This window comes from Zophobas morio, unplaced genomic scaffold, assembly GCF_036711695.1.
Source record: "Zophobas morio isolate AGI-343-1 ecotype UQ-CSIRO unplaced genomic scaffold, CSIRO_AGI_Zmor_V1 ptg000028l, whole genome shotgun sequence".
Lineage (NCBI taxonomy): Eukaryota > Metazoa > Arthropoda > Insecta > Coleoptera > Tenebrionidae > Zophobas > Zophobas morio.
Window position 1 is genome coordinate 3,522,616 of NW_026972133.1, and position 27,266 is coordinate 3,549,881.

A 27,266-nucleotide genomic window follows, 5' to 3' on the forward strand; every position below is an offset into this window, starting at 1 on the left:
TTCCACACGAAATCCGAAAACTGTCACGAGTGTGCAATTCGCTCTACTTACTCTTCTCCTAAAATCCATTAATGAGTCATTTAAATAATGCAGCTAATTGCATTAGAGTTTTTTGCGAACGTATCTAGTCCGTAGAAGAAATTAAGTCTATAAATCAGCATCTCCGAAGGTGATATTAGTGTGTTTGCAAAGCATAACTCGTATTCGCAATGGATAATTTAATTTTTTCATTTGATGTGCCGGCACAATTAATAATAATACTCTGTTAATATGCACACCCACTGTGAAACTAATGGTAATTCCTGCTCCATTATGCGTTTTTTAACGTCAGTGGCTTATGTCTCGCGATGCGAGGAAACCAAAGAAAAAAGGTGGCCCGAGGTGCGAAGCTTTCTATTTCATTAACGCTTTTTACTTATTCGAAGAAATTATTCGGATTTCTAATCCTATTAATAATAAAACTGTGGTAGCATATCATCAGAACAAATTACATAAGAAAAAAACAACTTTCTTCTCGCTACCATAGAGGCCGACCGCAAAAACTCCCCGGACGTCCATGCGCGTATTTTTTCGTAATTAATCACAGCAGATGATGTGTTACTTTAATTAAAACCGATATTTAGCCAGAAAAAACGTGTCAAATGCGTGGAAAATCACTTTAGAAAGTTTCTTGCGCTTCGTGCATATTTTGTCTTGGTCATTCGGTGCGGTGATTAATTTCTAATGTTCATTATCGGCACACTGGGCCCACGTTTCGCGCCAAAAACCGCTCGTGGCGATTGCCCATTTAGAAATTTCGAACGCAATTTGGACGGACGGTTTCTTGACCGGAGGCGGCCATCGACAGAAACGACGCGCAATTACCATTCGTTCGGGACGTAAACTTAATGGGCATTGCACATGCCATTGTGGCGTACTTAACCATTACGGTGTGCGTCGTTAGGCGGCATGCGACCACGTGCGCCAGTTCAGGACAGAGGAAAACCCAGAAGAATCTGGCAAAAATCGTGATGCACATTTTTGCTCCGTCGAGCAAAATTAGTAGTGTTCCGAGCAGTTTTGCTAACGGTACTGCCGTCATTTTTGAGTTTTTGTCGCGGTTGTGTACAAGGTCTCGTTAGTCGCCGCTATTAAAATGTTAATTTCTCTTATTTCTTACATCGAACAAACAGTTAGGATTTGTTTTTCATAAACAAACTTGTAAATAAATGTGAAATAAACATTGTAACTAATAAGACTGTCGCTTGTAGTTTTATCACTAAAAAACTCGTCGATTACGGAGAATTGTTAATTAAGGTTTGTTTTTGCCTCGGAGGATAGAAAAGTTCGTACATTCCTGGCTAACTATACATAATGTAGCTACTAACTATATACATTAAATATGTAAATTAAAAATTCATTACTTCTTTTTTCTCTCTCAATTTTAATGCTTTCGTAACTTGGTCTGCTGTAATATATTTTTTTTTTTGGTTTTCTTCTACACCTTTTTTTATTGTGTTATACTACACTCTTTATTTTTTGTTTTATCGTCAATTTTCTACAATATTTTGTACATATATCTGCGTCAGTGGATTGACTCATTTTTGACAGATCGTTTTTTCAAAGTAAAAATTGCGAAAATATTGAGTGCGAGCCAACAAGTATTAAGTGGGATGCCTCAGGGTTCCCTTCTGGGTCCTGTTTTATTTTTGATGTATTCCGTTAAATTTTTTTGGCGGACCAGATTTCCAGTCGAATGAATCGTCGTCAAGTGCTTCTGTACTTACAAATATGAATTTTTATACCATTTTATATCTGTGGAGAAGTGTTACGACATTACTCACTATTGATGTGACAGTAACTTATAAAACGATAACTTAAATGGCACAATAAAAGAAAACCAAAAAACTTAGTTTAATAGAAATCGATTTTTTTTCCAGTGGATTAGGATTTTGTTTGCTTCTTTTTTAAAAGAGAATTTGTTCTATGCTAGTACTGATTGTGTCGAATGACATGAAATAAAACTTCGTTTTAACAGCCTACGTTCTATTAGTAGTAAATTTTTGAGGTTTTTGATTAATTTTTTTTTATTTTCGGTTTTTCGACTTCTAGATTTCTCTATATTTCAATTTTTCGATTTATTAATGTTTTGATATTCCAGTTTTAGGGATTTTTCAATATTTTCTATTCTTCAGTTTTTCGATTTTTCGTTTCCATTTTTTACTTTTTCAATTTAAAATCTTTCAATTTTTTAGATTTTTGATGTTTTGATTTCTCAATTTTCTGATTTTTGGCGTTTCTAGATTTTTTGATTTTTCCATTTTTTGATTTTTCAAATTATTTAAATTTTCTGTATTTTGATTTTTCGTCTTTTCGATTTCTCAGTTTTCAGTGTTTCAGTTTTGGAATTTTTCAATTTTTCGCTTCATGAATTTTTCGATTTTTCGGTTTTTCAATTTCTAGAGTTCTCGATTTTTTGATTTTCCCATTCCTCGATTTTTCTGTTTTTTAATTTTTCGATCTTTCAGGTTTTTGAATTTTCAATTGGTTTTTGGTTTTTCGATTTTTCGACTTTTCGATTTTTCAATGTTTGGGTTTTGGGAGTTTCAATTTTTCCATTTTTCAAATTTTCGATTTCCAGCTTTTTTAATTTTTCGATTTCTGAAATTTACGATTTTTCAATTTTTGCGTTTCTAAATTTTCGATTTTTCGACTTATCGATTTCTCGATTTTATTGATTTTGCAATTTTTCAATTCAATTTTTCGATTTTATGGATTTCGATTTTTGGATTTCTCAATTTTCCGAAGTTTCAATTTTGCCATTCTTTAATGTTTCGATTTTTGGAATTTCTAAAATTTCGATATTTCGAGTTTTCAACTTTTCTGTTTTTCGGCTTCTCGATTTTTCGACTTTTTGATTTTCCCATTTCTCGATTTTTCAGTTCAATTTTTCGATTTTTCAGGTTTTTGATTTTTCAATTTTTCATTTGACGATTTTTCGACTTTTCAGTTTCTCAATGTTTTTTTTATTTTCGGTTTTTCGACTTCTAGATTTCTCTATATTTCAATTTTTCGATTTATTAATGTTTTGATATTCCAGTTTTAGGGATTTTTCAATATTTTCTATTCTTCAGTTTTTCGATTTTTCGTTTCCATTTTTTACTTTTTCAATTTAAAATCTTTCAATTTTTTAGATTTTTGATGTTTTGATTTCTTAATTTTCCGATTTTTGGCGTTTCTAAATTTTAGATTTTTTGATTTTTCCATTTATTGATTTTTCAAATTATTTAAATTTTCTGTATTTTGATTTTTCGTCTTTTCGATTTCTCAGTTTTCAGTGTTTCAGTTTTGGAATTTTTCAATTTTTCGCTTCATGAATTTTTCGATTTTTCGGTTTTTCAATTTCTAGAGTTCTCGATTTTTTGATTTTCCCATTCCTCGATTTTTCTGTTTTTTAATTTTTCGATCTTTCAGGTTTTTGAATTTTAAATTTTTTAAATTTTTGGTTTTTCGATTTTTCGACTTTTCGATTTTTCAATGTTTGGGTTTTGGGAGTTTCAATTTTTCCATTTTTCAAATTTTCGATTTCCAGATTTTTCAATTTTTGCATTTCTAAATTTTCGATTTTTCGACTTATCGATTTCTCGATTTTATTGATTTTGCAATTTTTCAATTCAATTTTTCGATTTTATGGATTTCGATTTTTGGATTTCTCAATTTTCCGAAGTTTCAATTTTGCCATTTTTAATGTTTCGATTTTTGGAATTTCAAAAATTTCGATATTTCGAGTTTTCAACTTTTCCGTTTTTCGGCTTCTCGATTTTTCGAATTTTTGATTTTCCCATTTCCCGATTTTTCAGTTCAATTTTTCAGGTTTTTGATTTTTCAATTTTTCATTTGACGATTATTCGACTTTTCAATTTCTCAATTTTTCAATGTTTTAATTTTGGGATTTTTTGATTCTTCGATTTTTAAATTATTCATTTTATCGATTTACTTATCAGATTTTGGAGTTTCTAAATTTTCGAGTTCTCGATTTATCAGTTTGTTAATCTAACTTGTCGGTTTTTCGAATTGACGATTTTTCGATTTCTCAATTTGTCAATTTTTTGATCTTGCAGTTTTGGGATTTTTGAATATTTTCCATTCTTCAAATTTTCGATTTTTCGTTTCGATTTTTTACTTTTTCAATTTTCTCTTCTACCAACAAAATACTGAAACATCGCCCGAAAAAAACGTCCATTTTCGTATTTCCTTTCCTCTTGTCATTTTTGTTGACAATCTAAAATTTTAGTTAAAATTTGTGAAACCAACATAGTCGGTGCCGTTCCTGCGATTATAGCTAACGGTACCCACCTCATCTCTTAACTTTTCTTTCCCAAAGCAATAGCTTCTGTCCGAAGCGTCATTAGTCAACTCTCCTAAAATATTAATTTCTCCCATTTTTTACACCACACCGGCAGTTAGAACTTGTCTCTTCTAAATAAATAAACAATCTACAAGTCATTTATTATCTAACAAAGCGCACACGTTACGAAAAATTTTCTATTCAACTCAATCTTCATTTACCTACTTCTCCGCGGTCGTACAATAAACAACATCGAATTGAAATGTTGAATGCATCTTCAATATTCATGTAGGTCAGTTAATATCCAGAGCTTATGAATAGCCCATAAAACAAGTTAACTGTCATCCTGTCATTACCTCGTCATTTATCTCTTCAAACATTTCTCTATTTGCAACGTCCACCGCGGCAGCGCTGCGGGTACCACCTCATCGGTAATTAAAGACACGGAAGCTACCAGTCCTTTGGGACGATCTAGCCATTCTGATTTTGTCGTTAAAACAACAGGATCGCTCCCGGTCATTTTGCAGTTGCAAGAGCCGCAGTTATGATTATGAACCGAAGTGACCGCAATCTATAAATAACGCCGCCCTGAGCCACTTTTTTCCTGCAAACACTCTCTCCGCAAGGCGTGCAAAAAATTTCGCTAATGTTGTCCAAATTCTTTATTTTCATCTTGGTTGAGCAAAAAAAACAATCAATTAATCAATCTAATAAATGGATATAACTTAATAGATCTGCTACTGGCGAGATCGCGGACAGATAAAAGAGCACTCCAGATTTTGAGCTGTCACTCTAATTAGTGTTTTTGGATTTTCGGGTGTCGGCTATAATTTACCGCGCTTCTTGTTCGATTAATGACAATAATACCAACCATGCTTTATTTATGCATTTTATCGATACACGTTCTACAGTTATAAATACATTAATGACCACCAGTTTTGAATATTAAGTATTGACAGTTAAAACGTATAATTCGCAAAAAGTTACACTTATTTTTCAACGTCGTTTGTATATGAAAGTAAAATTGTTGGTGTTAAGACGAAACCATGAGGAACACCATTTTATATTTATTTCCTTTCAGATTAAAAATACCCCGGTTGTGTTTTATAATAATGTAATTTCTCTTGGAACAAAGAGGTAAAATTTGACAAAAAGTGCGTAAAAAGGCGGTTTATTGTTTTCAAATTTGTTCTTGTTTAGTTCCCGTGAAATTTTTGCCGTTTTTACCAATCATTTTTTTTTAGAAAGTACCAAATCAAATATAACACCGCTGCGATTTGATATATTAAAAGCTTAATAAATTGACAATAAATTAATAAACGCGACCAAACTAGAAATCGTTTTCGAAATTTCGTAATGAGTTATTTACGAGCGAAGATAAATTCCAGGATGATTTTTAATTGGTTAGGAGGTAATATCCACATTTATGACAGATTTATCGGCCGATGGCTCATTCGAGCCCATAAAGAACACGGGGCTACGAGCAATAACGGTCCCGGTTTTATGCGGTCGAGGGTTAAAAAACGTGCCCCAGTTGCGGCGGACGCCCACATTTCTTGCCCATATTGAGCCGGAGCACCTGTGGCTACTTCTTTGGCAAATCGCTTCGCGAAGATAATTACTTAAGTGCTCGAGTCGTTTGCGACGAGGCGGGTTGAAAAGAAAACAATTGACTCACTTGATGGCACATTCTTGGAATGGTAACCGTCACAATGGGTCAAATGGGAAAATATTGAAGTTGATGGCGAATTAATAACAGGTATTGAATGTCACTACTATTTAATGACTCTTTCAGCGCGTTGTGCACATTGTGCACACAATAGCGCAGGTTCTTCTGCAGTGTAATCACCGGGAGATTTACTACGAGCTGTTTACATTAGCAGGCGAGGCGGCGGGATTAAGCCGCATCATGGTGATTAGCGAGTTTATAGTTGGGCAACTAATTTATTTTCGTCTCTTGATGGTCAGCAAGATGCGCAGATTTTTTTATTTGGTATTTTTGCTTTTTGTTTTTATTAAGAATTTGTATTTTGGTGGGTGAAATACAACGAAAAAAAGTTCGTCGATTATTCTTCGTGTTCAAAATTTTTGTAGACAACAAATACAGATTTTCTAGAGTGGGGAATTTTTCTTAAGAAAAATCCACAATAATCCCTGCGTTTAAAAACATGAAATTTCACCGAACAATTTTTAATTTTTTTGTGCAAAATACTAAAACTTCAGAACGGTGTGATAATAAATTCTAAATATTTTTATTATAGGCCATGAAAATGCCTGAAGTTTTTCGAGATTAAATAGATAAAACATAAAAGATTCTTAACACATGGTATGCTGGTTGTGTCAGGTTTTGTTTTCTTGTTATTGAAGACATTGTTCTGTGTGGTAATGACATCTTAGATAGAATGCGGTGTTAAAAACGCTATAAAGGTAACGACCTCTCTATTTTTACGTTTTCTCGATCTTTCATGACCCCTAGAAGACGAAGAAATAGGTCTCCCATTTCCGTCTGTCTGTCCGTCTGTCCGTCTGTCCGTCCGTCTGTCCGTCCGTCTGTCCGTCCGTCTGTCCGTCCGTCTGTCCGTCCGTCTGTCCGTCCGTCTGTCCGTCTGTCCGTCTGTTGTCCCGGATTTTTATTAGACAGATAATCTCCGAAAGTACTCGACCGATTGTTGTGAAATTTTGTACTTATATTAAGAATATCATGTAGACGGTAAAACGCTAACCAAAATTTGTCTAATCATCCCCACCACTAATGCGATGACGTCACTTCAAAATTGTACATAGTAAATGGGTTTTCAATTGTATAAAATAACATAGTCCTACACATGTAGTTTACAACTCTGAATCGACTTTTCACCCGAAACGTCCAGATTTTTGGAAAAAAAATCAAAATTATAAAACAACATTTTGAAATTTAATTTTTAATCTGCTAACCAGAATGCTTTGAAATGTTGCAGACGTTTTAAGGCTATAAAGAGCATCATAAATCTTTAGTCAAAAAATATTTGCTTATCCCCTCCAAAAACTTGATGACGTCAGCTCAAAAGTTTGTGGAATAAATCATATCTAAAATGTACAAAATATGATGAGTCTGTACTTGTGATCTATCACTCCATTCATATTTTTTGGATTTGCATACACAGGGTGACTCAAAAAAATTAATGAATGCGTAAATATATTTTATTGATTTAATCAGGAACTACAAAACCGAATGCTCTGAAATCTTGCAGATGTTTTAAGGTCATAAAGAGCATAATAAATGTTTAGTCAAAATATATTTGCTTATCCCCTCCAAAAACTTGATGACGTCAGCTCGAAAGTTTGCCGAATAAATCATATCTAAAATGTACAAAATATGATGAGCCTATACTTGTCATTTATCACTCCATTCATTTTTTTGGATTTGCATATACAGGGTGATTCAAGAAAATAAATGAAAGCGTAAATTTATTTTACTGATTTACTCAGGAACTACAAAACCGAATGCTTCGAAATCTTGAAGATATTTTAAAATTATCATAAGCATGGTAAATTTTTGATCAAAACGTATTTGGTCGTCCCCCCTAAAAAATTTATGATGTCACCACAAAATTTTGCTGAAAAAATCCTATCTAAAATGTACAAAATATGGTGAGTCTCTTCTTGTGATTTATCATTCCATTCAAATTTTTTCGATTTGCATATACAGGGTGACTCAAAAAAATTAATGAATGTGTAAATTTATTGTATTGATTTAATCAGGAACTACAAAACCGAATGCTTTGAAATCTTGCAGATGTTTTAAGGTTATAAAGAGCATAATAAATTTTTAGTCAAAATATATTTGGTTATCTTCTACAAAAAACTGATGACGTCAGCTCAAAAGTTTGCCGAATAAATCGTATCTAAAATGTACAAAATATGATGAGTCTGTACTTGTGATTTATCATTCCATTCATATTTTTGGATTTGCATATGCAGGGTGACTCAAAAAAATTAATGAAGGCGTGAATTTATTTTATCGATTTAATCAGGAATTAGAAAACCGAATGCTTTGAAATCTTGGGAATATTTTAAAGTTATTATAAGCATGGTAAACTTTTGTTCAAAATGTATTTGTTCATCCCTCCTAAAAAAATTGATGACGTCACCCTTAAATTTTGCTGAATAAATCCTATCTAAAATGCAAAAAATATGATGAGTTTGTACTTGTGATTTATCATTCCATTCAAATTTTTTAGATTTTCTTAAGAGGTGGTTCAAAAAAATTAATGAAGTCAATTTATTTTATTGATTAAATTAAAGGCAACACTTATTATTAGTATTACACCCCAACCAACCCAATTTGGTAGACACAAAATTTGTTAAAGGAAAAACTCGGTTGAAACATAAGGGTAGCACGCTTATTTACATCGAATTTAACATTACAGACCTGCATTTGTTTTATGCGCTCACTTGGTTCCGCGAATGTGAAATAGACATGTTTATAATCAACCAATTGTGAATTTCACCGTCAAGAATTAAAATAAAACCCAATGTTTTATATAATAAGCGGAAGTCGAAGCATTAAAACCGATGGTCGTTTTGTTTACAGTTTCTCTGTTTGACTCTCACGTATGCTGCTACGCCTGTCATCTTAAATTAAGAATGTTTATACATACACGATTTTCAGTTGCCTCTGATACGTATACGTGAGTAAATTGTTTCGTTATTTTATTGATTATTACAAATCAATATTCAAAACGACCCAATTCATTTTCCCGAAAATTTGAGAATATAATAATTTTATTCTTAGTATTACACTACATCTATCCCAACTGATATACGTGTCCTTGCAAAAATGTTGATGACGTCATCGCAATTTTTTTTTAAATTCCCACTACAAAAATGTAATGAGAAAAAAAAGACAATAGGCAAGCAGTCGTCAAGTTTCCGACAGCCAGGGAAGTACTGTCTAAACTCTTTAGACCAATTTTTTTCCGACTAAAGTACTTTTGGCTAGCGAGTAGGTGTTAAAAAATTAAGAAATACTGGCAAATTTACATCCACAGTAGGTACTTAAAAAAAAAACATTGCAAGTCCTGCAATATGCAATATTAAAAAACTTTTTGAGTTTTGAGAAAAAAGACTAAAAATCTACATACACTTTTTTTTTCAAAATACTCTCTGTTTTTTGATTTTATATTAATAGAGGCAAGTGATCTATCTTTTGAGACTTATTATATTAGGCGCCATATTTAACCCTTACAAGCGGTTCTTCGAATCGCCCATATTTTCTCCTTTGTTCTGTTCATCTCCTGCCTACCGCTTCCCACCGTCGCTATTTAATTAACGCTGTCCATCAACCGTTCCGGGAATCGAGCGTCGAAGAAGGTTAGGTGTCGTAAACACGTCCAAAGTATCGATAGGCCGTAATAACACCTCGGTGATGTCGAAGATTAAAGCTGACGTTAATATATTACGTGTTTGGACATTGTAACGAATTCGGGAGATGATGGTCATTACCTCTGCTTGAATTATGAACATCTCCTCTCAATAATTTAGGGAATTATTACATCACGTCGTGTATGTGTGTGTGTCCAGTTCGTCCCGATCTCCCCTGCCGCTGTTCTAATCTTGCGGTTTCTAAGCGTTTTCATTCGACAAAATTCAATTAAGTCGCATTTTTGGCGCAATTGTGCATGCCTAATGTGTTCCAAATTCGAAATCGGGCAACGACCGAAAAAACGCGCGAACTAGTTCCGCAATAGGAGGAGCTCGTGAAATTCGGACGATTTTGTTGACATAATCGACGAATAGTGTGGAAACACCAGCTTTGTCGATTAATTAATTGGTGGGTAATTAAAATCGCCAAATATGTGGGCCTGATTGCTGGAGATAAGGATGTCTCGTGCAATTTGTGGGTTTCTATCGACGCGAAGCGTCGAAAAAAGAATTTGAATTTCTAACAGTTCCAGTTTTTTGCTTTCGCAATTTGAATAATTCTCATGTTCGGAGATTATCTTCTTACATATCTGAGATCGGGAGAATGTTTTGCACTTGTTAATTAGTCGAAGAGCAGCGAACCAGTTCGAGGGGTTAAAATGGACGATGACTTGCCACAAATTAATTGAAAATTGTTCAGGAATTGATAGAGACATCCGACCATTTTGGTAACGTAATTAAACTTACTCCGATCAATTAAAAATGGGATTTCGTGTCGTAAAACTCACCTTTAATCACGCTGGCGACTGCGAATCAGCCCATGGCAAAGTCTGCAACAAAAAGACGAAAATTAGAATTCCCCGATTCGTGTCGCGCCAGATTAAAATCAAACAGAAAATGTGTAACAAACGCTAACCTCTCTAATGAATTTTTTTCGTCGTTTATAATCGCATAAAACCTCGAACAGTTAGGTCTGTACTTAGTTCCTTGTCGATTTTTATCTGCGTTATTTTCTTAATTGCAAAACCACTTAAGATCACATAAATGCTTTATAGTGTGCGATTAGAATAATAACTTGACATAAGCAAATAATCACCGTACGGCACAAGTGTGCTGCTGCCTCCGGCTCTAGATAATTAAATTTTGCACAAGAAAAACACTGCAATGCTTCTTTGTAAGGTGGTTGCACAGGTCGCAGTGAACGATCCATAAAACGGGCTAATTAATTTTTGCAACATTAGCAGCGTAATTCGCTTAAGTAACGGTTGCGAAACGGAAGATGATCAATTTAATTAAATGTCGAAGTTGAGGGGTTTTTGAGAAAAGATACTTTCTGGGGTTCGGGTTTCTGCTTTCATGAACTATTAGCGTTATTGAGTTTCGTAAAAGGATATTTTTCAGCTTAATTGACTTGGAGAAGGTTGATTCAAGAAATGTATAATTTGACGCTACTCACTTACTCGTATTCATAAAGTAATTATTTTCTGTTGGCGGAAAATATACGTATTCAACACTTGCAAAATAACAACTTTACTTAATCTTTGTCTGTTCGTTTATTCACCGATGATTATTTTCTGTGTATTTTTTCTGCTTCATCTGACGTCATCTATTTTTAGAAAGAGACGACTGAATAAATTCCAACCAACGTTGATTATTTTAACATATTTTGAGAACAGTGGCAAAAAAGATATGAAGATTATATACAGTGGCAGAAACCTACAACGACATGACAACATTTTATCTAGGGGAATATAAAAAGCACGTTATGTTGCATTATTGCGCCAGACTACTCAAAAACGTGTAGATAATATGTGTGTAAACTTCACATGTTTATCTTTATCCATCAAACTCCGCAGTGAATTTAATATTGCATCGAAGAGATCTTAATCTAGATGCGCATCCGTGTGGATCCCGAACGCATTCATTTTTCAAGCTTATAAAATTATTTGAGAAAATCTTGACAAGTAAACTCATGTTAGAAAAAGTAACGCTATTGTTCCCAGAACAAAAAGGTTGAATTTTTTCACGATCCCTGCAGGAAATTCGCACACTGAAAACGAAGCATGAACATCGTCCGTGAAATTTATATCTCTCCATCAAAAAACGAACGAAAACTTGATCAGGCGATAAACTTGCAAATTTCTCGTCGCTCGTCGAAACAGTGTCTTCTGTAACCTCTTCAACTCAGTTTTCATTTCGTTAAGTATCTTCGCCATCAACGTTATTACTATCATTAAAACTAATAAATTTAATTTAATTATTATTACTTATTAATTTATTTAATGAACAGCGAAGGCATCTAAATCGCCTGTTGAAAAACCAACTCATGCATTCTCCGCAATTATTGACTATTATCTTAAATGTGCGCACTTGTAAATGAATTTCTTGAGGGGAAAATCGCTTAATAGCGAATAGGGTCAAGACTTCCGTAAACGAAAGAAATAAAATGATCCTCCCATCCTCCGTTTTATTACGATTTTTTACAGAGAATTAATGAGATGTCCAGCGCTTGGTAGGTAGAGTCGGTGCTGTAGAAAATAAAACGAAATAAAATCAAATGGCGTGGAATAATAACACACCACGAATACCGTAGGCGATAGGAGAAAGTTATGATGATCTCTTTTGATTTGGTTTAGTTGGTACCGGTGGCGTGTGTATGTGTATCAAGAAAAGCCTGCCGCCATTAATTGAGTGAAAAGCTTGAAGAAGTGGACAAAAAAGCAATAATTACGCGCTTCTAAATCCGTCCATTAAATCCAAATTTGCGGTAAAACGCCAACTTTAATTATTATCGGCGGCTATTTTCTACCGGTTTTTTACCAGATCTGGGTCAGATGGAGGCTTGCAGCTCGCGAGGCTTAGATCCGAATGCACCTATAGAAGGAATCTGTAGCGAATCGGAGGTGCAAAACACACTCTCGATGTTAAAAACAATTCTAGAAATAAACGGTTCGCAGTTGACAAATTCACAGGAATTGTGACGAACGTGATGCCTGAAATTGGCGGATATTTTCCACTTAAATTGGATCGTTATGGAAAAAATGGCAGGCGATGAAGAAGTCGAAGTTATAGACAGTTTAGTTGATGGACGTTTTTGAGGCGCTTCGGGGAATTCACCACCTGGGTTCGTCGCGCAGCCGACCGTTGGACTCTCCGTGGGAAAGGCGGCCAAATTCGCAGAGGCAACACAGCAGTGGGCCAAAATTCAGTCAAAAGCAATTATTTTTGACGCTGGCGGCAATTTTTCAGCTCGAAGGAACAAGTCAAACGCTTTTTTTTTGAAGAGATTTTTTGCAAACGTTGAACCTAATAGGATTTTGGGCTTTAATTTAATTTTAAATAGGCTGTTAAAATATTAACCCAAATTTTTGGCATTTTTTTTAATGACTTTAAAGTTTTTTTAAATTTTTACAGTATCCTAAATGCCATGTTGTATATTACCCAAACCAGCTACAGTCTACTCCATTACACTGACATAAATTTCTACAACTGGCCGGGCTTCCGATAAAAAATATAGGTCAGTCGCTTTTTATCAACGTTACATCACCTCCAGCAGTTTTATTCGTCGCTACCTCCTTGTCCGCTGCTGTAAATAAAGAATTTTATGGCCCCCCTAATTAGACACGAGATTTCGTCAAACTCTAAATTATAATCGGGATCTTAATGAGTCAGTTAAAAAATTCTTTTACATAATTTCGTGTTTATTCAGATATTTCTTAACGAAATATCGCATTATGCTGCCGTTTATTATCCAACCGAGACGTGTTTTGCATTATTCACAATTTGTAGACCTAATTACACACGTCTGGCGCAACTGGGAAGCAAAAAATCCAGCTAAAATCTTCAAATGTCATCGCTTGGTCGAATTTTGGCAAATGCCAGTCTCGCTGATAAAAACTAGAAGCCGATTCTGGGCCAGAACCGGTAAAAGTCGCCCCACCACGAAAGCAACCATCAGATAAGTGATAACAAAGGCCCTAACGTATTTACAAAAAAATTCGACTCGGGACAATCGAGAATCACTATGTAGGGTATACAACCAAGGTCCAAATGTCGCGTCTTGTGGGACACGGTAGCCGGCGTTTGAAAAATGGTAATGTCGAGAAATCGTATTTTCTACAATGTGGTGGGCGTTCTCGCGTACATAAATTTTCACTCGTTTGATCGTCGACCTTTTTGACATTTTCTTAACATGAATTGCCTCTTCCGGCTCTCCCTATCGCGCACAGAATCTCGATTTCGTCGGGCGTCTCATTTTCCCAGCGCCGCTGAGAGTTATCATGCTCTACTTGTTCGCCACAATGTGTAACAGAGCCTCTTTCGCACCGGTGGCTCCAAACACACACATATTTCATTTCTGACGTACAGAGACTCCTACGCGTCTACGGCAGATGCGTGTGCTCAAATAAAGCAATAAATCGCCAATTCCGTTAGTGCATCGCCTAGTGTTGGTTAAATAACAGACGGCAGCGCCGCAATTTTCAATTACTCGCACTTGACGATAATTCATCCTGACCCAAATTACAAGTTCGCCGGCGATTTCCGCGACCGGTCATCAATCAAAACGCCCCGCAGAAAAATCCCCCGAAACCAAAAAGAAAATGAAAAATCCGCGACCCGTCAAATTATCAGCGCTAATGTGACGGCGCATTTCTCAGCGAGCCCTGTCGCATTAACGCATGACAGGTGAACAAAAAGCAGTCGAAAAATACAGCGCACACTCGACGTGCGACACATTAAGTCAATTTAGCGAACATGTATCGATTTAATAAGCCATAAAGCATCCAAGTCGACGAATCGACTTCATATTAATTTATCACATCGGTTAACACCGCCGCTCCGAGTCCTACTTAAGTGCATTAGCCAGGTAGTCCAGCCGGTCATAAATCACAGTCGGCCTTGACTTGGCCGCGTTAGTCATCTGTTTCTCACGCTGGTGTGCAATGAAAACAGTTGACACTTGAATCCGGAAGAAGGCGCGGCGCGCACGAGATCCGGAGCTTACCCGGACTTTGCCGGAGTTGGTCATCGTCGCTTCTGTTCTCCGTGGCTCTGTTCCTGGTTTATTTTCGAACGGTGATTGGTTTCGGTTCGACTGACGCGGCGCTGTGACGTGTTTGCCGGAGAGATTCCGATGCTCGACTACGAGTCGAACTCGTTTTTTTTTTTTTGTTTTTTAACTTCTGCAAAAATGTTCAAGTTGTCCTATTCTGTTTTTGGTTAATTTGATTTATTCATAAGTATTTTGTTTTGGCCGACTTTTGATGGTTTTTCCAGCGGAGACTCCAACGCTCGGTTACGCGACGAACCTGTTCGTAGTGAGCTAGAATTCGTAAAAGTTGGCTTAAAGCTGAAATCTTGAACTTTAAATTTGGAATCATCGCTTTTTTTACGACTACAGTCATTTACGTGGCAACCAAGTTGCGAACAGAACAATTTTGTTACGTAATTGTAACACTAATTCCAATGTGTCTTCAACATTGCAAAATTTTAGTAACAATTTTGAAGTTTAAATTAACCTTAATACCTCTGATTTCAAATAATTAATGTTTAGGTCACAAAATCAAAAAATTGCTTAAAAAAATTGTAGAACTTTTCAGTGTGATAATTACTGGTGTTGCTTTCGAAGCGGATTTTCTAAAAGTGGCCCAAAAGTGCAAGACGAAGTAACAGTGCCATATCGTTTGCAGAACCTTTCTTTTCTCACAAAACTCGGCAAAATGATGTCTGAAATCTGAAGTTGTATACGTGGATCAAATTAATTTTTTGTCTTCTCGCATCTCCGCAATACCGACAGCGCGGGTACCTCAACATCTCAATATTTTTTGCTTCGTCCACTTGGCCGTTTTTTCGGCGATTTTGTCTCACGAATCAAAAAGTCTCCGTCCCGGCAATTAATACGTTAAATCACGCTTTTCGAAAAAAAACCTCGTCTTTGATTGGCGTGCGCTTTTATTAAACCAGTCGTGTACATGAAAACTCTGTTTCGCACCGCATTTATATTACCGAGCGAGTCCTGAATTATTAATGCCTCCCCGGAGGTGCAGGCCAGTTTTTAATCATCGAAGCGCTTCTTTAGTATTCAGCCAAAGTGCGTTAAGACAAACCTCTGCATAAGCAGGACGTAAACAGCTAAGAAACCATCAAGAGACGTCCCGTCCGATAATCGTTACTGATTGTTTCGAAATTGTTTTGCCCTTTACGGAACCTCTGGCGCGTTTTTCGTCCGTTTGTTTATTATCAGCGAAGATACTTTATTGAGGTTCGAAGGCCTTAAATGGCGAAGTATGGGTTACTGTCTTGATCCGTCGACGGCGTCACCGAATTTATGTGTCCGGGATGTCGTTAATTCGATTGATATGGGAGTCCGGCATTGATGCGCTTTTTGCCCATCGAGATGCAAAGATCGCGGAGCGCACATGACGCGATAACCCAGAAATTTGCATGCAACATCGATTTATAGCCGGCGACCGGTTTCTTATTAATTTCCACGTTTTCACCCAGACCATGAACGAGCTCTTTTTATTCGGCAATTTATGGCTCCCGTTTCGCAAGATGTCGTCGTGTGGCGGCTGCATCGGCGCGGCCATCTTAACGAGAGAGATCGGACGGAGGCGGGTTAGAGAAGAAAAAAAAATCACTTGTCTGAAACTAACGTGAGAAATCCATAAATTGTGGATTTGCACCATTTACCCGGAAATGACCGGCATTCAGGCAAGATTTATATCATTACGGTTGCCAAGACCGTTGATAAGATAAAATAACTGGCGAGATCCTATAATCTACTCTGATCTACTTGTGTTAACCTACTCTGACTGCTATAGTATGGAAACCTCTGTCTATTTTCTGTTTTGTTGTAATTTTTTTTGAAACCAGGGTTGCAGCTCTTCAGGATGTCGGAAAGAGGATTTATTGCCATGCCGAACCATAGCGGACTGAGAGAATCTCCTTGAAAGATGCCTCTTCTCATGATTATTCGATCTGATTAAATGGTTTAATCGTTTAGGGTTATTTGAAGGATTCTCTTTCAAAATTCCATTGACCGTTTAAGACAAGAACACTTTTGAAGTTTAGAAGCTTAAATCTTCTGTCTTCGACAAATTAAAATTATGGGCATCCGCTCCGTACGACATTACGTGTCTATATGAGCAACACGTGTCATCTATCAAGGGTTGACAAGGTCTTTACCGCAATCGTTCCTCAGTTGAATGATACCGGTCGGGTCGTAAAATTTTATTAGTAATAACAAGAACCGTTGCTTGTTTGATATTTAATTTATAATACTGGTGCAGCAACAAGAGAACGTTTTTAAATCGCAAAGAGTTTTTTCCAGAGCGTGGGTATTTTACGTCGTTGGGTGTTGGTCCCTTGGAATCGGAGCGTTTCTGTAACACAAAAACTTGTGACGCGAGTGAAACGCCAAAATAAATTGTTGCCTTACTGATAGCATCGAATCCGGTACAGTTTTGCTTGAGCGCCCATTATTGAATTGTCAACTTTTTGCATTTCAAAACCGCGTCTCACAATCAGATCCCGAGCGATTAAGTGAAAAAAAAAAAATTGATGGTAGGCACGGCGTTGGCGTTCATTACTCGAAAGCCCACATAGTTCGATAATAATAGCGAAATATATGACATTTATTTGACATCGTGATCACGTGCTGTCATTTCAACAATATGTTAGTGATCAGTTTTGGGATTACAATAGTCACGTTCAACAAAGCACGCTTTTACGAGAACTTTCATGGTCAAATCACCTTTGAGATTTTTTGACGTTAATCATTTTAGAAATGGAGTGGACGTTCTCACGGCGACAATTAACGGAAAAAATGCAAAGAGTGATTTACGATCGAGTACCGAAAAGTAACCGAAGAAAAAAATTAATAACTTAATAAATCGCCGAAATGTCTTGGGAAATGATGGAAATTAGCTAGCGATTAGTTTTATGGGGACCATTAAGAAATAAATATGTTATAGACAGAGCGAAAGGAGTAAAACGGATTTATGGAAGAGCGGAGGGTCAGCAGACGCTTAATTATTTGGTGGAAATGTCAAACGTCAGAAAGACAATCGCTGTCCAAACTGCTCTCATAAATTTTATCAACATGGCGAGGCTTTTAATTATCGGGTCCGCGATTATTATTCTGACAAGAAGCACGCCGAGAAGCGGTTTTCTGCTCAATTAAAAACGAGATAAACGACCCAATTCTCGTTTTGGGTTTTGTTTCGGCACCCATCGCGATTATCTTTTTTGGGAAGCAAAACCTGTAATTTCGTCTATGGGTTTTGTTGTCCTTCGTGAATAGCTTAATCAGTGAGAAATGTTAATTCGAAACGAAATAACTGTAATCAGAGAGGGGAAGAAGTTAGTTAAGTTCGTGATGAAAGAATAAAAGAGATAATTTTTACTTGTCTACCGATTCGTTTAAAATTTACCTGTAGGAAACCACGAAGACTGACAATTTAGACAATTCCCTCTGACAGATTAAAATGTAACCCAATTTTGAACCCAAGCGATGGGTATGCAAAACGTTCGAGGCGGCTTCGGCGAGCAAAACGACGCAAAAGATTGTGATAAATGATTTTGCGAGCGAGAAAGCACGGCCAAATAATAAAATCTTAAATGCGGCAATTTATTAAAGCCACTTTTCGATTATTAAACCTGCCAGGTCGCAAAAAGGCGTCATTTTTCACTTTTGAGAAGAGAAGCCTTGACTTTTGCCATTTTCCTGGTCTCGTCGGCGGTTTTGCGCAATTCCTGCTGAGAATCCTGTTCCTTTCCGCCTCCGAGCTTATGCCGCTAATTACGATCCCGGCATTTATCGCCACAATTAAGACATTCATCAGCGACCATCTCTCTGCTTGAACATCACGATAATCAGTGTAATTTCAATTTTTATAGCGCCACAAAACACGGTAATTATTCTCGTGGTGGTTCTTGTCGTGCAGTTGCTAACTGGATATCTCGCGCAGCTGCTCGACATTGGCAAAAATCGAGTGCACTTCCTGTCGGAGGCACTTATTGAAAACGGCCACAAAAAACCACATCATCGGCCATTTTTGTACATGGAGCTCGTAAAATCGACGTTTATGTTGCACTTTGGGCTCCAAGAAAAAAGGAGAGAGCGTAAATTATATCTCGGTTTTGCGGGGAAATTTATGGGGTATCGGATTATTAACTGGACGAGTTGGTTTATGTCCTGGCCAAGGACGTAAAACGGTGTGCCTCGGGATGGTCTTCGGGGCTGTTCGTATCAGGTTTTATTACAGATTGGACGAACAATTACAAAACGAAACACAAAAGTCACAACCTTTCGGTTAGCTGTAAATGTTACAGTACATACAACTTTGTAACGCATTTTTTTTAATAAAATAACGTACTAGTGTATTTGTTGTTTATGAATCCGCCTTGAGATTTTCGCCCAGACGTTCAAATTTTCCCAAAAAAAATCCAAATTTTATAGTAACCTTTAATACTAGAGGGTTAAAGTTTTTCAGTGTTTTATTATTAGCATTGCACTTATCGTGTCGGGATTGACATACGTGTCCTTGCTGAACTAATGTAATTCTTGATCATCTACAAATTTCATAATGGCACCAAGTTTCTGGCTGTATTTAACATTTAGATCTCAAAAAAATTTTTCATAATCCGTAACTTGATACCTCTATGACTAAATACTAGATTCAAAAATTCCACTCGCATATAATTCGTGAATCTCGAATAACGTTTGTCCGAACTACTGTCTTATATTACATAAAAAAATCATGTTTCCAGTGGGATTAAGTGCTTTACGTAACAACTACGAGTTAAGATACAAAAAATAGAGAAAGTTAAAAAACATTTCCAAAAGATTTTATTGTTTTTTTCCATAAATGAGTATTCAAAAAATCCCTATCGCTAATTACCGATTACATCATCAGAGATAACAAACTGAAGTGAAATTAGTTTAAAAGAGTCTGTGGGTAGTTGTCGAGCGATTGTTGTAAGTTGCTAAGTAACGTGAAGAAATCGACAGCTTTCAAATGGATCGCTCGTCACTTTAACTGTTTGGAGTGGCGAACAATGATTAAGTAAACATGTTATTGAAGGAAATACACCAGAGATACTCTATATAGGAAAAAGTGTAGTTAGAAAATATTTATGGACTTTTGCGGCATCAAAAATGTGGGAATTGTAGCATTGAAAAACTGGTGTGGAATCTAAACGACTCTGCGGTGAACACGAGGAAAACGTATTGTATCAACTCTGAAAAAGCTAATGCTTAAGCTATGCGGAACGTTACAACTAAGTTGGCGCGAAAAAAAATTATCACTGAATATAATGTAGCAACGGACTTGTTTGGTTGTATTTTCACATGCATTTATTTTCCAGCAAATAAGTCAGTTTTAATTGTGAAAAATCCAAGTGAATAACCTTTGGATAGTATTTTTTTTTTTCAAAACAAATTAATATTCTATTGTTTGTTTTTGACATATGTAACGTTGTACTGGAAAAACTGGTAATATTTAAAGTTGAAGAATTTGGCGCAGCACAGACAATCCACCTATGATCTAAATGTGTTTAACGGCAGCAGGAAACGCTCAAAGCCACCGACAAAGGAGGCGTTTGTCACACAAAGGACTCTTGAAGGATGGGCGGCGACCTGACTGACCACTTCGCACAAAGCAACGACGTTGTATCCATGTCGTAAAGTGCGAGTCAGAAAACGTGTAATTTATGCACGAAGAAAATTATTAATGCTAAGTAATTAGCAGCTAGTTTTAACGTGCTTGGACATCTCTGACCGTTATCGAACGAGGCGCACGTTCTTCAACAATTAATAAACCGATTGGAAATGCGAGTCTTTGCGAATCCATTGATTAATCGTCGCTCATAATATCCGTTTATTTTCCGTACGTCGGCTACCCTGCATAATTGCCTTTTGCGATTTTTAGCGGCGCTCTTGCGACACGCTCTGCCGTGATTGTAGCAATGGTGACTAATTAGCACTAGGAAGTGTCTCGGCATTAATTACAACATGAGTTGAGCTGTCATATCCAGTTGTTTTCCTTCGGTCGTTGTGGTCGAAATGCTGGCCGCGACGAAGAATGGAAATCTTATTCTCACAGTCATCAAGCCAATATTATGGCAGCCATCAGCATAAACAATCAACATAATTTGTCTCGGACGCTGTTTAAAATAACATTTTATGCTGGCAGGAGTGTTTTTGGTAATTACCAATTATTCGAGATAAGTGCCGTCCTGACAGTTTGGGTTTTGTATGCGAGTAGCTGCGTACGCTTTTCAAGCACTCGGTATTGTCTTTAAAGTGGCTTAGCCTTTTTTCCGTGTTTATTGTTGGCGGATTTAACAATTTAAGCTAATTGAGATGAGAGCCGGGCTCCTACAAAAGCGATGGTGGGAAAATGGTACATGTGTGAAGCATGGGCGCCCACAGAAGCAAAAAAAGTTAACACAATTTAATCACAATTCTGTTAATAGTGTTGAACTTGTAGATTAAATTCGCTCTGAAGTTGGTTGTCGTGAATACGGTAAATTTGACGACGTTATCTCAAAATTTTGCAAAATCAATAATTTCGAAAAGAGATACTGAGCTAAACCCGTGTTAAAGAAAAAATATACAATCAAATTGGGCAACCACAGTTTCAGTATGACAATTTGCAATGCAAATTTTTCAAAAATTCACAATTTGCATAATTAATCACATAATGAACTTTTAAATTTGAAGGATTTTGTTACGGGCCATAAAACATGTTTACCTACTTCAAGGGAGCAGTATGTCAACGTCAACCACTGTGCCTGTGGTTAGTGATACAACTCTTTTTACTGGTTATAATAAAAAAAAAAATGTGTAGAAATTAGAATAATTAATGAACACAGTGTCTAACACAAAATATTTTCAGATAAGTAGGTTAGTATTTGCTAAGATAAGAGTAATAGAATTTTCAAAAAATTAAGTGGAAAAAACTTCAGAAGGTGGAATCATCGAATCTTGTGTTAATGTCGAAAAAAGGTCAAAACAGATTTTCGAAATATTTGGTTTCAAATGGCTACTGAAAAATCACACTTTTCGCAAACTTGCCAAAAAATTCACAAAAAATTCAGGGATATAAATAAATCTCGACGAGCTGAATCCAAAAACATTGCGTTGATGGTTCTGGACGAAGATTTTCGAAAATTCTGGCTTCAAAGTAAAATTTTTAGAAAATCTCAAAAATTGCCGCCTTCGATTTTGGCGATTCCGGAAAAATGATAGAAATTTTCCAAAAAATTAAAACAAAAAAATTCTGATGAAGGTGGAAATTAACCTCTGGTAATTTTCAGATGTGTTTGGAAAAATGACTAATTTTCTCAGGGAAAACTTGAATTTTTTTTAAAGTCAATTTTTCAACATATCTCAAAAATTGCGATTTTAGAAAAATGGTGGAATTTTAGAAAAAATTAAGACGAAGAAACTTCTGGAGGTCGAAATCAACGGTCGAAGCTCTTATGGTAATTTTCGAGGACGTTCAGGAAAAGGTCAAAATTTTCAAACAAGAGGACAGGTATTGAAGAATTGAGGTTTTGGCAAAGTTGCCATAAATTCTCAAAAAATTCTGGGATATTAGACCAAAATTTTCGAAATAGGAGTATCCAGTTTCAAAGTCAAATGTTTAGAATATCTCAAAAACTGTCATCTTCCATTTGACGATTTTAGAGAAAGAAGCTGAAGAAACTTCTAGACGTCGACATTAACAAAAAAATCTCTTCTGGTAGTTTTCAAAGGTTCTTGGAAAAAGGTCAAAATTTTCATAGATGATGGGTATTGAACAATTAAACCTTCAGTAAAGTTGCCTGAAAATTTACAAAAAATGCTGACATATAAATCTTCACAAGCTAAATTGAAAAACAAGGTATAAAGTCTCCGATAAAGATTTTTGAAATATCTGTTTTATACTCAAATTTTTTAAATATCTCAAAAACTGTAATCTTTCATTTTAACAATTCTGGAAAAATTGTAGAAATTTTCGAAAAAATGAACCCGAAAAATAATTCTAGAAGTTCAAATCTATAAAATAAACACTGCGTAATTTTCGCAAGTGCCCAAAGAAAAGTAAAAAAATTCATACTGATGGTGCTACTGAAAAATTGACAAAAAAATGTTCAGATATAAATCTCGACGAGCTGAATTGAAAAATATAACGTTTTTTTAGTTCCGGATGAAGACTTTTGATATATCCGGTTTCAAAAACAAATTTTGAAAACATCTCAAAATTATAATCTTCCATTTTAATGATTCTGGATAAATGGGAGGAATTATCGAAAAAATCAAGCCGAAAAACATTTTTGACAAGTTTAAATCAACAAAATAAACACTTTAGGAAATTTTCGAAGGTGCTCAAAGAAAAGTCAAAAATTTCATACTGATGGTGCTACTGAAAAATTGAATTTTTGGCAAACTTACTTGAAAATTCACAAAAAAAATCCGAGATATAAAACTGGACGAGCTGAATCGAAAAACATAACGTCTTTTTAGTCCCGATAGAGATTTTTGAAATATTCGGTTTCAAAGTCAAATTTTTAAAACATTTCAAAAATTGTAATTTTTCATTTTAACGATTCTGGAAAAATTGTAGAAATTTTCGAAAAAATGAACCCGAAAAATAATTCTAGAAGTTCAAATCTATAAAATAAACACTTTGCGTAATTTTCGCAAGTGTCCAAAGAAAAGTCAAAAAGTTCATACTGATGGTGCTACTAAAAACTTGAACTTTTGGCTAACTTACCTGAAAATTGACAAAAAAATGTTCAGATATAAATCTCGACGAGCTGAATTGAAAAATATAACGTTTTTTTAGTTCCGGATGAAGATTTTTGATATATCCGGTTTCAAAAACAAATTTTGAAAACATCTCAAAATTATAATCTTCCATTTTAATGATTCTGGATAAATGGGAGGAATTATCGAAAAAATCAAGCCGAAAAACATTTTTGACAAGTTTAAATCAACAAAACAAACACTTTAGGAAATTTTCGAAGGTGCTCAAAGAAAAGTCAAAAATTTCATACTGATGGTGCTACTGAAAAATTGAATTTTTGGTAAAACTTACTTGAAAATTCACAAAAAAAATCCGAGATATAAAACTGGACGAGCTGAATCGAAAAACATAGCGTCTTTTTAGTCCCAGATAGAGATTTTTGAAATATTCGGTTTCAAAGTCAAATTTTTAAAACATCTCAAAAATTGTAATTTTTCATTTTAACGATTCTGAAAAAATTCCAAGGTGTTCAAAAAAAGTAAAAAATTTCATAGTACTGGTGCTACTGAAAAATAGAATTTTTGCAAAATTAGCTGAAAATTCGCAAAAAAAATATTAGATATAAATCTCGACGAGCTGAATCGAGAAACGTAGTATTTTCAGTCCCGGATAAAGATTTTTGAAATAAAATTGTAATCGATTTTCCATTATAACCCACTTTGATTCACTTTTTGGATAAAATTGTTGAGTGCCGGGAAAATAGATTATTAAAAACTATCAAATTAATCAAAGAATTTTCCAACAGATTCTGCCGACTGTAATTTTGTGAATAAAAACTCCTTATATTCTCCATTATTTGAAGAGATGTAGCAAAAATAACCACAATAAGGATCAATCGAAACATTTTCGCAAGGAGTATTTGTAAAATTTATGTGGATGATTATGACAAAAATGGAACAAAATGGCAACTTTAGTATCGAAATTTGTCCGGTGTTGATTGTTGCATCCAAATCTTGGCTTGAGATTGGCGCTCAGAGTGATCTTTCTGTCTGCTGTCCAGAAGCAACAATTTACTTCATTTTGTGTAAACTTTCTTATGAATAACCTCATTACAGCGTTCGAGGCTCTAAACTACATCACCGATTCTTCCCCATCTCGTTCCATTTCTTCGGGACATTGTTCCGATGCATTCAGCCGAATCGAGAATCGTCCTCTGGTATCTACGATCAACTTCCGTCAGCCAGCACAATTGTAAAGTCTATTCCCCGTCCGCACGTAATAAAGATCTCCGGCGACTTGAATGAAAAATCAAGAGACGAACTCCTCACACGTCGAACACCAACATTACAGACCATCGCTATTAAGAGTCCATAAATCCTCGTCATGATGGCGGAAGATAACCCGCCTCGTCGCTTTTCCTCCAACTGGCAAAATTGGCCAAATTGACGCGTAGGAAGCAAATTTCTTAATCCCCCGTAGCCATTTTCGTGCTTCTTAGACAAACACCGTACTGTTTGTCGATTAAATTGGAGAATTCAGCCTACATGGTGCACGTTAACAAAGAAATCGGTGTTAAGATGAGCGCGTGCCGCCGCACTCACCTCTCGGAAAATCTAGACTGAGCCGACGGCCATTTGCGGCTCATTTGCATAATCTTGCGGCTTTTGATTGTGCTTTTTCACTTGTGCGATTGAAACGGCGTCGGGTAATTAAATGGACGGTTTTTGCAGGCGGCTGACGTTGCTGTGACACTATATTTCTCGGCTGAAATTACTTCCTGATGCTTTTTGCCGGACGGAAAGCCGAAAGGTCCCGTTCGACCAGGATGAAGAGTCGGGACGTTGTTAACTCGACGTTTGAGCTTTTTTAGGGGGAACATCTAACCACGATGTGCAAATTATTCAACATATTTCACGCTAAAAGGCGATATTTCACACCGCAAATTCCAATTTTGACAGATTTATTAACATTAAAAGTCGCTTAAAGTTTAATATTTGATAATTGATAACCTTGGCTGAATTAATGCGACGCGTAATTTATTATCACACATATGGTGGAAATTGTGATATTTCTGGGTTACCTGGATGTCATTTTATACCGCAGGATTTTTTGTAGTGTGTGTTATATGGCAGCTTTGAAACTGTCAGAGCTTAATCAGCACGGCTGCACTGTTTTATTGTAGTTTGTAATTTATTGACCTGTTGCTTGCTTTATAACCACGCAAAATTACAACAAACTAATAAATTATTGTTATTATTATTATACTAATACTGTTTTAGTTGTTTCTTTGTTTTAGCTCTTCACTGAGACAATTAAGAAAGATGTGACTTTAATTTCCAAAATGTTGTAGCAAAAAATATCATATGTGTGTATAATCCCAAATGATTCGTCAGTTCGCCGAGATGGTCGTTCGTTGTGCAACGGATGACAGAATCAGGAACTACAACAGTCGTAGTAATTTCAAGTATTTTTAAAGCACATTGTGCAGACAGGCCGTCCGTTAGCAAGTCGTGATTTTTCGTCAAAACCTCATTACTTATGCGTGACATTTGTCGACAGCGCTGTCAAACACTGAAAAGTCTTTGATATGGGTAATTACGTAAGAGGGTCCACGAAACCCCCCGTGAATCCAATGAATATTTACAAACGTCTTCGCACGCCCAAGTCTCTCTAGGCACGGCATAAAGCAATAGGAACACACCTTTGACTTTATTACAAGCCGGTTAATGTTGCTCCAGGATGTCTTGTCCCATCTGGGTTGACTTATTGCAAATCGAGGTCCTGATCCTTGTACGATAAAGTAATAGCGCAAAAGTAATACCGCAATAAAACACGTAAAAATTTTCAGCATGCAGGTGGGTGGTAGACACAAAGTCGCGAAGTCCTCTTCGTTTTCCTCACCACCGGCTTACACAACCGTGGCCATTGTGTTGTCGTTGCATCATGCTTCCACTTTGTCATCGCGGATGAACAAATGACAAGTACAAACATTTTCAGCGGATCGCAATCGATGACAATTAACAGATCTTCGGCTGTGTATGAAAACCATTAGACGAACGAGACTCGCCCAAAGAAGAAAGTTTTCGCGCATTTTCATCGGCAGTGTTAACAGGATAATTGAAAATGTTATACGATTGCTAATTAATGAAAATTTGTTTATGACAAACGTGAGAGTTTGCCGTTTCTTGCGGATAATGGATTGTTGCTCATAGGTAAACTTGTTTCGCAAACGTGATGCGGAAGGTTATGGAATTAATGAAGTAAACAATAAATCTGGAAGATTTACCACGGATACCATGATCTGCGTACAAGGTTTTGTCGAATTGGGAGATTAATGACAGGCTGTAGAAAAAAACTGTTGTGAAACGGACTGTTTTTGCTGTAAATGTCACGCCGAGAAAAAGGTGTGTAACATGGTGGCTGAAAAATACCACTAGATCTTCTACTAGACCTAACCCAAGTGGCAAATAGTTCTCAAATATCAATGAATTTAAATAGCACACACGTTGTCAACAAGCCGCCCAAAGAACTGTTTGAAAATTTTTGGCAACGTTATTATTCGTGTGTATTTGGAAAGTGATTTGCCGCCGCATTTGTCCCCAGAAGATCGTCGACTTTGTGATTGATTATCTGTAATTTCCCTCGAGCGCATAAATTTGTCAGCGAAACATGCCGTCGAAGCAGCCCCTGCGATTTCTCCGCCGCCCCTCCGCCCCCGCCGCCTCCATTAATCGCCTCCAAGACGTGCTTAACCGTTTCTCCCGATCGCAGCACTCTCGCCCCATCCATTACCGGCA

The 27,266-nt window shown here is 36.1% G+C and overlaps 1 protein-coding gene across 1 annotated transcript in view; it reads right to left on the reverse strand.

Annotated features, from left to right (window-relative positions):
- Positions 1-27,266, reverse strand: part of LOC135137066 (transcription factor Ken) — a 106,936-nt gene that overhangs the window by 47,734 nt on the left and 31,936 nt on the right. The window contains exon 3 of the mRNA XM_064066604.1: positions 10,519-10,560. The gene's annotated coding sequence lies outside the window, so the exon portion shown is untranslated. The remainder of the gene's footprint in view (positions 1-10,518; positions 10,561-27,266) is intronic.